The sequence below is a fragment of the Tenrec ecaudatus genome, chromosome 6 (genome assembly GCF_050624435.1).
Source record: "Tenrec ecaudatus isolate mTenEca1 chromosome 6, mTenEca1.hap1, whole genome shotgun sequence".
Taxonomy (NCBI): Eukaryota; Metazoa; Chordata; class Mammalia; order Afrosoricida; family Tenrecidae; genus Tenrec; species Tenrec ecaudatus.
This window is the reverse complement of record NC_134535.1, coordinates 102313453-102327800: the sequence shown is the minus strand read 5'-3', so window position 1 is coordinate 102327800 and position 14348 is coordinate 102313453. Positions and strand designations below refer to the sequence as shown.

The 14348-nt window shown below is 40.8% G+C and overlaps 2 pseudogenes; both read left to right on the top strand.

Annotated features, from left to right (window-relative positions):
- The first annotated feature begins 1770 nt into the window (after nucleotides 1–1770).
- On the top strand, nucleotides 1771–4956 carry LOC142451570 (programmed cell death protein 5 pseudogene; annotated as a pseudogene).
- An 8013-nt stretch (nucleotides 4957–12969) lies between these two features.
- Nucleotides 12970–13767, top strand: LOC142451120 (glyceraldehyde-3-phosphate dehydrogenase-like; annotated as a pseudogene).
- The last annotated feature ends 581 nt before the right edge of the window (nucleotides 13768–14348 follow it).

Below are 14348 nucleotides of genomic sequence, written 5' to 3'. Positions count from 1 at the left end.
GATTGTTTATCTAGCCTATCTTACCTAGAAAGATCTGTAGAGATAATAATGAGACCTATAGAGATAATAATATGCACAAAAGCAAGAGTGTAAAACAAAGCAACAATGAAAAAACAAAAGCAATGACAAAAATAAAGCCTGTAAATAGTTCAAGGTCTGCTTGTTGACATTTAGGAGTGTTTCTGGTCAAGTCTGATAGGTGCCACGCCCTGGCCCCAAAGTATTTTTGGTACTCCTTTGGTACGTCCTTGCTCTGCTCCCCTTTTTGTTCTGTTGCACATCCTTAGTGCTTTGCCTCGGTGTGGTGGGGTCAGATTGGGTTCAATTCCCACACTGTGTCTCCAATGTTGTCTGCTGTAGGGCTATAGGTCAATGAGGAATTCCGTGTGTCATAGTGGGGCTGGGCATACGGTCCTCTCTGTGCATTGGTTGCTCTGAGCGAGGATATCATCCTCCAGGCTTGGTGGGCCACGATATGCTCCACTCTCTCTTCCTCCCCCTTCATTTGCTCCCATGTACTCTGATCGGACATGTTCCTCTCCCTGAGCTGCAGTTTCAGTGCTGTCCTCTGAAGTAATTTCTGGGGGGAGGGGAGGCTGTCCATGTAGCTGGGATTGAGGCCAGCCCCTCAGACCTCTCCACAGATTCCCTACTTCATGCCAGTATGTTGCATTCATATCTTGGAGCACAGGGTTGAAGTCTGGCCCTTCTCTCCCTGTGGAGCTATAAATAAAACCCTCCTCTTGGGTGGATTAGTGCCCTGTTCCCCGCTACCCATTTCCCCCCCCCCGCTTTATACTTGGCTACCATATGTATCCCTGGATTGGGTCTGGCCCTTGCCATACTCCCTGGACCTCCCCCCAGGAATGTTTGCATGCAGTAGCTTTTTCCCTGTGCCCCTTTTGCATTTTTTTAAACTTACCTCAGCAGACTCATGCTGTACTTGTCCTTTGGTGCTTTCTTACTTCGCTTAGTATGATTTCCTCCAGTTCTTCCCATGTGGTGATGCGTTTCATGCGTTCATCACTGCTTTTTAGTGATGCGTAGTACTCTATTGTATGTATGTACCACAGTTTTTTAATCCGTTCGTCTATTGATGGAAGTTTAGGTTGTTTCCAACTCCTTGCGGTTGTGAACTGTACCACGATGAACATTGGAGTACAGATGTCTGGCTGTGGTTTGTTTCTTGCCTCTTCTGGGTATATGCCCAGCAGCGTGATTGCTGGGTCATATGGTAGCTCATTTAAATCTGTTTTAGATATCACCAAATCAATTTCCCCCATTTACTAATTTTTAAGGTGCCAATATTATACCAGTCATATCTATATGTTACAAATCCAATATTAAATTATCATAATTATTACTTGATATTATTTTACATCTTTTAAATAAAGTGAGAGAAGGAGGGCCAGCACATATTTATATAGTATGTTATTATTATAGATTAAATTGTATCCTCCAAAATGTATGTTGGATTTTCACCTTATAAATATGACCATATTAGAAATAGCGGACTTTTGTTTGTTTGTTATGTAGAATGGGTTCCAATAACTTCTGAATTCTATAGAGACCAGAATAGACACAGAGGTGTACGTGGACAAGGGTAGATGACAATTGAAAAGCCATCTGCCAGCAGACACCAGAAAGAAACTAAGAGCGAGGCTCTTAGAAGAATACCATGGCCGTGATCCAAATGTGAAACTTAAGCCTCTGAACTGTGAGAAAATAGGTTTCTATTTTTTAAATACATGATTTCTGTGTTTTTCTACAATGGCTATGCTAGGTACTGAAGACAATTATGATATTAGCTTTAATATTTATATTCTTTGGTTCTCTGGGATTTTTCTTGTGAAATTATGTTATCACCTGTAAATATTTTCAAATAATTTACTTTTCCACAAATGTTTGAATCAACTCATGAATTCTACTATCTTCTTCAAATATCTGAGCTGGTTGATAAAGTCTGATAGTTGCTCCCATATGCTTTTATACAAGTAAAGTGATTTGATTCATACTATTTAAGCTGACAGTCAAGACAAGGATCTACATGCGACCTCCTCCCTGGGGGAAGGACGGCAGAAAAGTGGGTGAAGGGAGACGTCGGACAGGGCAAGATAGGACAAAATAATAATTTATAAATTATCAAGGGCTCATGAGGGAGCAGGGAGAAGGGAGAGAGGAGGGAAAAAGGAGGACCTGATGCCAGGGGCTTACGTGGAGAGCAAATGTTTTGGAAATGATGAGAGCAATGAATGTGCAGATGTGCTTTACATAATTGGTGTATGTATGGATTGTGATAAGAGTTGTATTAGCCCCTTATATATATATAGATAGATAGATAGATAGATAGATAGATAGATAGATAGATAGATAGATAGATGAAGAGGCAGTGAACATTTGGATAGCAAGTATATTTACTTTCTTGTGTGTAAGAACATATGGCAGTGAAATTATACTTTGGGGGAAAATATTCCTTGATAATATTATGATCTACTCATCTGCTTATTGTACATGACTATTGCTCTTTTAATTAGACTGATGAGCAAATATAAGAAAACATGTAAACACAACTATTGGAAGGTAGAACTTTAATAGGCAACAAAATACTCCAAGTGACAAGAGATGGAGAGTGATTTACACAATTAATAGATATATTTTCTTAGTTTTCAGAAGAGTTAGGCTATTTACTGTAATAGGAGACCCTAAAGTCAAGCATACTATAGACAAAACAAATTCTACTTTTGAAATTCAAATTCTCATTAGCGTTTAATGCTTAAAGGTCCAGTGAGTAAGATTAAAACAGCTCTGGTTAAAAGCAAGTGGAGGTTCAGTTTACATGCTCAGTAAAAGTCAACTTCCACTCTTTTGAGATCACGCTTAGACGTGTGGGACAATTGGGATATATTAGAAACCTGATCAAGGCCTCCAATTATTACCCAAAGAGATCAGTTCAAAGAGTTAACCCCTACCTCACCCCTCATTGCACACCACCCCTGGGCACAAAGAAAGGGGTAAAAAGAAACTGAAGTTTAGCCAACCCTGTAGGTCACATGAAAAGTTAAAATAGGCTTTAAACCTTTGCATATAAGCTTAGACTGTGCTGTTTGTCAAGGTTATGGAAGGTATTTGTCTTTTTATTAAAGCCTCATGGGATGAAAATTAAAATTGGCATTCAGAGCTTGTCAGTGGAAACTTGGGGGTAAATAGAAGGTTCATTTAATACTCCATCTCACACAATTATATAGTTAACTATTTCAGCACCATTCCTGTTAAATTATAACTACTAAATGCAAAGACATGCCTGGCTACAGTTTTGCTTCATCCAGCAGATAAGGAAAGTAAACCAAAGTTGTCTTTGGTATTCTAGCTTAATTTTTGTATTCAATTACTCACTGGGCTTGATTTCTCCATCTGTCCCACTAGCAGACCCCTCCCTGCTCAACCCTGCTCCACTATTCTCCAGGCCCGGAGACTGGCCTGCCTGCAATGTCTTGCAGACATCATTCCTTTCTGGCTCGCCCTTGGGTTGAGCCAATGAGCACCATTAGGAACAGGCTGGATAGTAAGAGAGTCTAGAGTATAATCTCCGGCTGCATGCTTACCGACAGGGCTGCGTTCCTCTACCACACTCACGATTCCTGTGGGGGCCTCCCCTACAGCTAGACTCTGGGGTGTCTCTTTCCCTTATTCATTTTCTCAGCTCCCACCTTACTTTGTGGGCAATCCCCTTACTGAACCCTTTTCAAATGACAGTTTGCATGTAATATATATTTCCTGTCATGTTTGGATTGATCAACTGTCTCAGTAATATTTCCTCCTGCAGATGTACGGAAGTGAGCAAGCACAGGTGGAACTATTGTTGACACTCAGCTGTCACATCTCAACCACATGTTTATTTAATGGTTTAATTCCAATATACAGGTGTGGTGGTTTCTGGAATAGTTTTTTTTTTTTAAGTTCCCATGAGAAGCAGCATCATGAACTACAGAACAATACGATGTACCTTTCTCCTTTAGGCTTAGAGCCTCTAATCATTTGCAACACTATGGTACTTAGGTTGTGCTGTGGAGTTTTAGTTAATATTGTATTTAATTTTACTTATTTTTATATTTTACTTTATTTTATTAAATAAATCTTACTAGGTGCTAACTATGAGTCAGCCTGGAATTTATAGTCTAGTGGGAGAGATAAACTGGTATGCCTATGCCACATGTTATGACTAATTCATCCCTAAGAGCCCTGTCATTACATCTAAAACAATTAAATGAAGAAATTATTTCAATTTATCTTAACAGAAAAATAGAATTCTCAACCCAAAACACACAAACAACATTCACGGATAGAAAAACATATCAATGAAATAATTTTATATATTTTCCCAAAACTTTGACAATAAACAGTTGAGTGTGTATGCACAAGGAAATGTTGTAAAGATTTCCTGTCTTTGGCAAGATCGAAAGAGAAGACTTGGTGGCATGCTGTAACTGGTAAGAAGGATTGTCGGCCGGAGGTCGGGGGAGCGCCGAGTGGCGGGGCATGCCGAGGCGCTGAGACTTGGGGGCAGAGGTACCCTGGCGGACCGAAGGGCTGGAGGCCCTCAGGAAGCAGAGGCTGGCCGAACTGCAGGCGCAGGCGAAGCACGGGGAGCCTGGCGATGCAGCACAACATGAAGCAAAACACAGGGAAGCAGAGATGAGAAACAGTGTCTTAGCCCAAGTTCTGGATCAGTCAGCCCGGGCCAGATTAAGTAATTTGGCCCTTGTAAAGCCTGAGAAGAGTAAAACGGTAGAGAATTACCTTATACAGATGGCGAGATATGGCCAGCTCAGTGGGAAGGTACCAGAACAAGGCTTAATAGAAATTCTTGAAAAAGTCAGCCAACAAACAGAAAAGAAAACAACAGTTACATTCAACAGAAGAAAGGTAGTGGACGCTGATGAGGATGACGATGACTGAACTGGAGTGGCCAGCCTGAGCGGAACGGAACACTCCGAGGACGGATGGCACTTGGCAGAAGTTCTGATCTGATTACATGTTTACTTTGTTTAAAGTCTTATGCCTTTAAAAAAATAAACTTGTTATCTAAAAAAAAAAAAATGAAGGATTGTTTTGGAAAATCCGCCAAGAGGCATGGGACCCTCTGTTTCACTTTCATTTTATGGAGTAGCTCAAGCCTTTATCAGTTTAAATCCTCTGTCCGCATCAGTTCTGGTACCAGCTGTCCAATTTTGGGTTGCTTTCACTTTTCTTGCACTCAAATCAGACTTAATAATCCATCGAAAGTGCAGGAGATTGCTCCTGGGGAAAAATAAAGACAAACATTATGCTGCCTACCTTTTTATTCTTTTTTCCTCCCCAGACATTTTCTTATTGAAATGAAATTCATATAGCATAAAGGTAATTATTTTTAAAGTGAGCAATTCCACGACATTGGCTACATTAGCAAAGTTGTACAAACACCACTTCTACCTTCATCCTGCTATCACAAGGAAACCGTACCCATGAAGCAGGGTGAATTTGTATGCCAGCGATTCATTTCGAAAGTGCTCCCAGGAGAAGTTGACAAAAAAAGGGGACAGCATAGGAAGAGGAAGAAGTAGAAGCCAAGAAAAGGTATAATTTCAGGCAGAGTTCCAGCTTTCCCCTGAAAGCAGAGAGCAGCTCTTTAAAAAGCCCCACACAGACAGATCCATTGCTATCCAATTCATTCGGACTCACGGCCTCCCCATGTAAGACACAGAATTGATCTAGCAAGTGTTCTTGGCTGTGATCTTTCATGGAAACAGGTTTCCTGGCCTTCCATGGCACTACCGATGGCTATAAAGTCATCAACATTTGGGTTGATCGTTGAGCATAGCGGTTACACCACACAGGGATCTAAAGAAGCTCTTGGGTATAAAGAAAGAATGCCATTGAGAATATCCTGGCTACAGAAAAGGAAACACACCTTTCCTACTCTGCACCAACTAGTTACTGACAATGGGCTGCCTCGCACTCTCTGGGTTCAAGCAGTCCCCCAAAGAGTGTCTCAGGTGCAGAAGCAGTAGTGTGACCCTACAAAAGAGAGAGGTAGAAAGGATTCCGAGGGGTCCAAGGAGATGTCATCAAGGTGTCCGCTAGCCTGTGCTTTGCAGAATAGGAGACCACTGCAGAGGAAATAGTCTTTGAGCTGATCTTCAAGGGAAGTAGGAGTTTGCAAAGCAGGGAGAGAAGGGAACTGCATAGAGCAAAGAATTCCAGAAACAGAGGCAAGTGTAAGGTGAGGCTAAGGAATGTTGGTCTGGACAGCCTTCTGGTAATTATATAACTACTGCTCACAATACCCTGTCATTTCTTTGAAAGCAACCTTTGAAATTATATCATTTTATCCATAAATATGCATGTTTCAGTATGTAGTGCTAAAAATAAGGATGCTTTAAACAATACAAGTAAAGTAACAGTATCACATTTTAAAAATTAATTATAATTTCTGAATATCATCACATATTTAATTCATTCAAATTTCCCCAAACTATATATCTATAGCTAACATATTTAGTATCTTAATTAATGGTATAGTTATTATATATCATCTTTTCCTATTGTTATAGTAGTTTTAATTATATATGTGTGTAGTCCCCAACTTAGAGATTTAAGCTCTTCCAATGACTACATTCTAAATTGATTTTAACATAAGTCAAATAATTTATTTCTCTCCATTTTAATTATCATTGCCTTTTATTATCAGTATCATGGTGGTATTGTCGGGGAAGTATTGGGCAACTAACCATAAGTTTAATGGTCAAATCCATCGGCTGCTCTGATTGAGAAAGTTGAGAGGTTATCTGCTCCTTTCAAAATGTACAGCTTGGGTAATTCTGTACAGGGTCACTTTGAGTCTAAATCAACTCAGTGACTATGGAGTTGCCTTGGCTTTGGTTTTTACCATTACTGTCTTTATAAATCACAGCACTGAGCAGCTGAAAATTATAACATCAGCAAACTACATGCTTCAATATTATATATGGTAGCTATTACTAAGAGATGCACCCAAAAAAAAAAACACAACAGAGAGATGTCGGTGTGGATTGGCATAGATGCTATTGCTATGTGTGCATCACTGTGAGTGGTTTGAGTCATTTTGCTTGACTCAAGATCTAAACGGGTTCTTCTTAATTTTAGTTGTTTCCCAGGTCTCTTTTAATATGGCTCATCCAAGGAAGGACCTACCTTTTTAATTGGCTTTAATTTTCTAGAGAAATTAGAATATTTATTTGGAAGAGCTTTCTGTATTTTTGATTATCCTAATTGTATCCCTGGAATATTCTTTATATGTCTCTCTGCTTTTTATATTTCCTGAAAACTAGAATTTATATCTAGAGACTGATTGATATTGATTTTCCCTTATCTGTTTGTTCATTTGCTTTATAAGTATCTTTTCTAGATAGAGTTTAATTTTATTACATCTACTAAGCTACATTTACATTTACTTTTTGATCTAGTAATCTGCTTTTAGAACTTGGCCCTCAAGAAAGACCTCCAAACACTCATGCACGCACGCATGAACACATATGCATGTATGCACGCACACAAAGCTAAATATTGGAAACAACCTAAGTGCCCACGTGTAGGAAATTGGTTGATACACTATGGCACATCTACAAAACAGTATCGGGCTGTCACACAGAGAACAGAATATAGATTTCTAAGAACTAATGTAAAATAATTCTCAGAGTATACTAAGGGGAAAAATAAAGGGGAAAATTGATATAGTATGATACCATATAAGTAAGAAAGAAAAGCATGTATGTGTACATATATGCATACATATATTGCTGATTTTTTACAAAAGGATATATGACTGAGAAACCATAAATTAAGGAAAATAGCAGCTATAAGATGAGAACATAATGTCAGATAAAGAATGGGTTTTCACAATCCACTTTTTATTAATATGAAATTTTACCTTTCAAAGCCTTACACATTTGAGTATGTTATACATTTTAAAATCAATCCATTGATTGGTAGCAGCCCTGGTGGCATAATGACTACATGTTGGGCTGGTTCCCATAGATAGAGTCATTAGTTTGAAGCTACTAGCTGCTCTGTGGGAGAGATATGAGGCCTTCTACTCCTCTAAAGAGTTACAGTCTCAGAAGCTCACAGATGCCATTTTACTCTGTCCCATCATGTCATTATGAGTTGAAATTGACTTGATGGCAGTGAGTTTGAAAAGAAATGTTTTTAATTTAATTATTTATTTGAAGGGTTTTTTAAAAAAATCATTGTATTGGGGGCTCGTACAATTCTTATCACAATCCATACATACATCCATTGTGTCAAACACATATGTGCATTTGTTGCCATCATCATTCTCAAAACATTTGCCTTCTACTTGAGCCCTTGATATCGGCTGCTCATTTTCTCCCTCCCTTCCCACTCCCCCCAACTCATGACCCTTCATCATTCATAAATTATTATTTTGTCACATGTTACACTGTCTGATGTCTCCTCCCACACTCTTCTCTGCTGTCCCTCCCCCACGGAGGAGGCTATACATAGATTCTTGTAATCAGTTCCCCCTTTCTACCCCACATTCCCTTCACCCTCCAGGCATCACCACTCTCACCACTGGTCCTGGAGGAATGATCTGTCCTGGATTCCCTGGATTTCCAGTTGCTATCTGTACCACTGTACATCTTCTGGTCTAGCCAGATTTGTAAGACAGAATTGGGATCATGATAGTGAGGGGGAGGAAGTATTTAAGAAGTAGAGGAAAGTTATATGTTTCGTCGTTGCTACCCTGCACCCTGACTGGCTAATCTCCTCCCCACAACCCTTCAGTAAGCGGGGGTATGGGGGGAGGGGGGTCCAGTTGCCTACCAATAGACTTTTAGTCTCCACTCTGCACTCACCCACATTTACAATGATATGATTATTTGTTCTTTGATGCTTGATACCTGACCCCTTCGACAGCTCTTGGTCACACAGGCTGATGTGCTTCATCCATGTGGGCTTTATTGCTTCTGAACTAGATGGCCACTTGTTTATCTTCAAGCTTTTAAGACCTCAGCTATCTTTTGATAGCTGGGCACCATCAGTTTTCTTCACCACATTTGCTTATGCACACGTTTGTCTTCAGTGATTGTATCTGGAAGGTGGGCACCCACTGATACAATTTTTAGTTCTTTGATGTCTGATAACTGGTCCCTTCTACGTCTTGTGGTCAGACAGGCTGGTGTGCTTCTTCCATGTGAGCTTTGATGCTTCTCAGCTAGATGGCTGCTTGTTTATCTTCAAGCGTTTAAGACCCCTGACGCTATATCATTTGATAGCCGGGCACCATCAGCTATCTTCACCACATTTGCTTATGCACACATTTTTCTTCAGCAATTGTGTTGGGATGCCAATTTAATAGAACAATGTGTTCTTGCATTGAGTAAGTGCTTGAGTGGAGGCCCAATGTTCATCTGCTGCCTTAATACTGAACCTATAAATATAGGCACATAGATCTGTTTTCCACAGTCTTATATAAATATAGAGGTCTAAAGATTGGAATGTACATTAGAAAAATATATTTTAAGAAATAATTTCTGATTACCATAATTTACTTTCTTACGTCATTCTGAGTATTGTCAAAACAGTGCCTTTTCAGTGTAATTTGAAAAAATAATCCTGTCATTTTAATTTCCTGTGTCAAACTTACTGTGGTGTAATGAAAGGGTCCACACTGGTTTATTGGGTGTGTGTGTGTGTGTGTGTGTGTGTGTGTGCGCGCGCGCGCGTGCGCACGGGAAAGAGATCAATCACTACCATCATACGTTGATTCAGTTAAAGCAAGCAAGCTCTGCAATGAAATCAATTCGGATCCATAGCAAGACTATAAGACAGTAGAAGAGCCCCTTTGGGTTGTGCAGATGGTCAATGTTTAGGGGAGCTGAAACCTCATCATTCTCCTGTGGAGCAACTGATTGATTGACTCCAACTGCTGACACTCCGGGTCACAGCCCCACATAGAGCCCACTAAGCCAGCAGTGCTCCTTCACCAATTTAGTTCCATGCTCAGGATATCTTCAAGTGCTATTTCCATGGATAGTATTTATTGGTTTCTATATAGAGTTGTTTAAAGCTGATTGAACATTTTGACATTCCTGTAAGCTACTCTGAAAGAGAACATGAAATCATGTACTTGAAGAGGTGTATGCAAAAACTCTCTTGTGCAAGTGTCACATCTGGGGTAATGTTTTTGCGAGTCTCCACACAATGGTATCTAACTCTTTATTTAACATATAAGTCAAGTTTTATATTGGAGGTACTTCTTTTAACTCAAATTAATAAGCTCTTCTTTTACAAATATAAACTAGAAAAACCATTCAACTAAATGAATGTTCAAGGCTCATTTCAAGGTGCTGCTTCCCCTCCGGATGGTCAGGTAGGGTTTGAGACTGTGTTACAAGAGCATCTTCTAAAGTCTGTTGAAGCCCAGAAAGAGTCTCGGGAAATTCAGACAAGCAGATAAAAGGGGATCCTTTCTTCTGTGGAGGTAGGTGTGGAAAAATAAATGAACAGCTTAGCAGTGATACCACAGAGAGTAGCTGGAAGCCTGTGTCAGAGAGGAGGAACAAACTTCTCGGATGGGTGGACTCAGGGTGGAAGTGCTGACAGAGATGGTTTAAAATGTGCCTGGGTGGCCCTGATTATGGAACTAGTATGCAGTTGTTGAGTATGCTGTTTCAGAGGGGGTCAAATTATTTCTCCTTGGCTGAAATCTTCAGTGCCAGAGCCTGTGGACATTGGCACAAGTCTTATCCACCGTTGGTACATGTGACCTGCAATGTGAGGGGACGTTTCAGTGATTGCTATCAATATAAAATACTGAATACTTAATTCTGAGAGAGTATATCTGTGTGTCATGTCAGCCTTCCAGTACAGTGGAAGCCCAAGCCTCAAAGGGTCTCTGGTCTTTCCGATGCAGGGGCCTTATGTGAACTGTGGTCAGAAAGATGACATCATTAACAGTTTTCATTCTCAGAATCTTCTACCATCTCTAGCATTGTTTATAACTTCTTTACACAGCATTCTCACACTTGGCTTCCAGGAGATGTACGTAACTGTCTTCGTTCTCCTCTCAATTCATTTCTCTGGCCTTCCGTCTGCTTTTTTCTTCATCCTCCTACTCCCAGGCTCTATCCATGGTCATCTAAACCTTATCTTTTAAAATATATATATCTTTCCAGTCAATGTCTCCGGGACTTCAGAATACACAATCATATCGAATGCAAATAATGATTTTTGTCTATTTTTCAAAACCGTATTTCTCTTTTGTGTCCTGTTTACTTTCTAAAAACTTTGAATGACATTAAATTATCCCCCCAAACAACTGCCATTGAGTTGGATCCAAATCCTAGTGACCCTCTAGGAGAATGTATCTGCTTCCTCAGGTTTATCAGGCTGTAAATCTTTATGTGCGCAGAAGCCGTGAAGATCAGCTGGTGGATTTGAACAACTGATCTTGCAGTTAGAAGCCCAAGGTGTGACCCATGATCCAACAAGTGTTTCCAGTGAAATAATAGAGTTGGGAAATCTGAAATGTGAACCGCTGAGATCCTGCATTCCCCACTGTGCCCCAGGGGACCGTGAAAGGGTTGGTTAGTTGCTACAAAGAGCCTAGAGAGAAGGGGGACATTTGGAGAGGCCTCGCAAGGATTCATCTCCTGTTGTTTGAATCGTCCCAGGAAGTTGTGAAGTATTTCCCAAGCGAATCAGGGGAATCCTTTTACTAGTAGGAGAAATTCTTTTTAGGAAAACTCAGGTGAGTTCAGGCTTCCTAACATTGTACTGGTCTTCATTGGAGTGCTGGGCCTCAGGGACTTGGTAAGAGCCCCTCCCTGTGTGGAGAGCGGAGCATGGGTTCAATAGTAGAATTCCTGCCTTTTGTGCGGGAGACCACAGTTTGATTCCAGGCTGATGCTCTTCAAGAATAGCCACCACCTTTCCTTATTTTCTTACTTGGCAATTTTTCATCATTGAGATTTAAGAGTGCTTTAAATATATATACATATATATGTATATATATTTATTTGTTTGTTACAGTATGACTATCTCAGACTTTAAATAGGGGAATTCAGATCATTGGAATATTTATTTATTCTCAATTTTCTACCACATTATTATTTCACTTTATTTTTATTTGTTTATAGCTTAGATTTCCTCCCCTTTCTCTTTATTTTTCTGCAATTAGAGCTTTTATTAATTTCTATTTTCCTATTATTAATTTAGAACTTAGGGCACTGGTGGCATTGTGGTTACTCATTCAGCGGCGATCTGAATAGGGGCTTCATGGGAGAGACTGGGCTTTCTCCTCCCATCAACAGTTAGTCTCCAAAAGCCACAGGGGGTCTCTAGGAGTCAGCATAGACTCCATGGCAGGGAGGTTTTTTTAAATTATTAATACTCAATGGCAGCGAGTTTTTTTTATTTTGAATTTAGAATTTATATTGTCCTTCTAAATTCAATTAATGTTTACCTTGTTAGTCCTGAAAATTTTTAAATATTCACCTAATTATTCAGTATTATATAAATATCAGATTATAATATCCTGGTGTTTTTCCCTCTTTTTATTGTGAATTGAGTTAAGGTTTACAGAGCTCAATTTTCCTTTCAACAATGCACACACATCTCAACTCACTGACTGCCACTGCCACAAAACATTTTTCTTACTCTTCATGCTTCCTGTTTCTATTTCTCCTTCTATCCTGACCCTTCTGAACTTTACCTATTTTATCTCCAATGACTTAGTATTTTAAGGTGAGCATACTTCCTGTATTAGGCCAGGTTGACTAGAGAAATTAACCCAGTGACACTCACATATGTATAAGAAAGAGCTTGGGCTCTTTGCGCCTCCTTATGCAGCATGCAGCTGCCTCTTTCCATCCCCGTGCAGTCCCAGCCGCATCCATAGTGAAGGTCGGAGCAAGCAGAATTGGCTGCATGGGGCTCCTGGTCTCCAGGGCTACTTTCCATTCTGGCAAAGTGGACATTTTTGCCATCAACGACCCCTTCATTGACCTGGACTACATGGTCTACATAGTCCAGTATGATTCCACCCACAGCAAGTTCAATGGCACTATCAAGGCTGAGAATGTGAAGCCTATCATAACAGGAAGTTCATCTCCATCTCCCAGGAGGGAGATCCGGCCAACATCCGGTGGGGTGAGGCTGGTGCTGAGTATGCTGTACAGTCCACTGGTGTCGTCACCACCCTAGAGAAGGCTGGGGCTCACTTGAAGGGCGGTACCGAAAGGGTGATCATCTCTGCCCCTTCTACCAATGCCCTCATGTTTGTGATGGGCGTGAACCACGAGAAGTATCACAACTCCCTCATGATTGTCAGCAATGCCCCTGCACCACCAACTGCTTAGCCCCCCTGGCCAAGGTCATCCAGGACAACTTTGGCATCGTGGAGAGAATCATGCCCATAGTCCATGTCATCACTGCCCCCTAGAAGATTGTGGATGGCTCCTCTGGGAAATCTGGGGAAACAACCATGGAGCTGCTTAGAACATCATGCCCACACATACTGTTACTGCCAAGGCTATGGGCGAGGTTATCCCAGAGCTGAATGGGAAACTCACTGGCATGGCCTTCCATGTTCCCATCCCCAATGTGTCGGTTGTGGATCTCACCTACTTTCTGAAGAAAGCATCAAAATATGATAAAATCAAGAATCTGGTGAAGCAGGCATCAGATGGTCCCTTAAAGAGCATCATGGGCTACACGGAGGACTAAGTTGTCTCCTGTGACTTCAACAGTGACACCCACTCTTCCACCTTTGATGCTGGGGCTGGCATTGCCCTCAATGACCAGTTTGTTAAGCTCATTTCCTGGAGTGGTAAGACCATAGTATGGTCCCCATGGCCTCCAGGGACTAAGAGTTCTCCTGGACCACCAGCAACAGCACTAGAGGAAGAGAGGAAGAGGGTCTTTGTCCCAATTCAATTTCCAAATACACTGAGAAAGTGCCATCGTCTTGAGTTTCCACCCAGACCCCCTGAAAGAAGGGGAGGGGCTTTGAGAGCCCGACCTTATCATGTACTATCAATAAAGTATACTGTACTCAGCCAAACAAGAAAAGAAAGCTTTATATCATGAAGTAATTATATATCAAGAAAGTGTCCCAGGCCAATCCAACTCAAGTACATAAGTCTGATACTAGCCCATAAGTCCCTCTTCAGACTCCCACATTCTATGATGCTGAATACAGGAAGATCACAGGCTGGTGGGGTCAGAGTTGTGTGGATGCAAAGTCAGTGGAAATCTGGCAGGGCTCTGGCAGCTCTTAGGGTAACCAGCAGGCAGGAAGGCAGAGG